Genomic DNA, 2,030 nt, shown 5'->3' on the forward strand with positions numbered 1-2,030 from the left:
TTTTTTAAAATAAATAAATAAATAAATAAATAAATTAAATAAATAAATAAATAAATTAAATAAATAAATAAATTAAATAAATAAATAAATAAATTAACTAGCTGTTGTGCCATATATATCGGCTGTTTATATAATAAATAAATAAATAAAATATTTATTTATTTATTTATTTATTTATTTATTTATTTATTTATTTATTTATGTACCTTTTCTGCTCTATACCTTGGCTGTTTACATAATAAATAAGCAAAATAAATAAATAAAATAAATAAATAAATAAATAAATAAATAAATAAATAAATAAATAAATAAATAAATAAATAAATAAATATATTTACCTGTTCTGCTCAATACCTAGGCTATTTACATAATAAATAAATAGATAAATAAATAAATAAATAAATAAATAAATAAATAAATAAATAAATATATTTACCTGTTCTGCTCTATACCTTGGCTGCTTACAGGACCAGAAAGGAGCCCAGAAGTAAGGATTATAAGAAATAAAAGGGGGAATTAAATAAGCATTTAGGCATAAAATAGATAAATGGGGACCAAATTGTTTATCTTCTTTTTTTTTATTATTTTCTCCTTCTTCTTCTTCTTCTTCTTGTTGTTCTTGTTCTTCTTCTTCTCCTGTCTCCTCCTCTTCTTCTCCTTCGTTAGGTTTAACACCAGATACAGAACCTGTTGATGTACCTAAACATCCAACAACCTAAACCCTAAACCCTAAACCCTAAACCCTAAACCCTAAACCCTAAACCCTAAACCCTAAACCCTAAACCCTAAACCCTAAACCCTAATGATGTAAGAGAGGACTAACAATAACAAAGAATAATGCAACATAAACGGAACCGAACAAACAGAGATAGCAGCAACTGCTGCTGCTGCAGCAGCAGCAGTTGCAGCAGCTATGGCAGCAGCAGGTTTAAGGATGGCAGCAGCGGAAACAACAACAGCAGCAGCAACAGCAGCAGCAGCAACAACAGCAGCAGCAGCAGCAACAACAACAGCAAGAGAAAGGAAGGAGCATGAAGTCAAGGGCTGGAGGACTTACGGAATGTCGATGGGTTGCTGCTGCTGCTACTACTGCTACTGTTGCTGCTGCTGCTACTGTTGCTACTGCTGCTGCTGCTGCTACTTCTACTGCTTCTACTGCTGCGATTGCTACTTCTACTGCTGCTGCTGTTGCTGCTGGCGTTGCTGCTGCTGTGGCTGTATTTACGGGTTCTGGTGGTCTTGCTGCTGCTGCCAATGCTGCTGCTGCTGCTGTTGCTGCTGTTGTTGCTTGCTAATGTTACTGTCCTTCGGGGTGTACGTACAGCTGAGCCACCAAGGAAGGCAGAGGAAGCAGCAGCAGTAAGTTTAGCAGCAGCAGCAGCAGGAGGAGCAGCAGCAGAAGAAACCCTTGATACACTTCTTCTTGCTTTTGTGTTAAATTGTTGCATTTTATTAAATTAATTAATTAAATTAATTAAATTAATTAAATTAATTAATTAATTTAATTAATTTAATTAAATAAAAGAAAAAAAAAAGAAAAAAATAAGAAAAAAATACAACAATATACACACACCGCTACACCACCACCGACACAGACACCCGAGCTGCCTATACACCCCAACTTGCTGCTGCAGCAGCAGCAGCAAACATACTATTTTTATAAATAAAATAAAATAAAATAAAATAATTCTTCTTTCTTCTTTTATTGCAGCAAAAAAAAGAAGAAGAAGGAGTTATATGTTACAGGAGGAGCAGCAGCAGCAGATGCTGTTGCTGCTGCTGCTGCTGCTGTTGTTGCTACTGCTCTTGCTGCTGCTCTTGCTGCTGTTGCCGTGGTCGTGCTGCTGCGTCCTTCTTCTTGCTGCTGCATTTGCTGCTCTTATGCATATATATTAAATATATAAATAAAAAGAATAAACATAAAATAAATATTTATAATTAAATAAAATAAATAAAAAAAATAAATTATTCTTCTTGCTGCTGCTCCTTCTTTGGGGCTTCGATAGCCAGCAGCAGCAGCAGCAGCAACA

Source organism: Eimeria maxima, genomic scaffold (genome assembly GCF_000499605.1).
Source record: "Eimeria maxima Weybridge genomic scaffold, Emw_scaff1890, whole genome shotgun sequence".
Lineage (NCBI taxonomy): Eukaryota > Apicomplexa > Conoidasida > Eucoccidiorida > Eimeriidae > Eimeria > Eimeria maxima.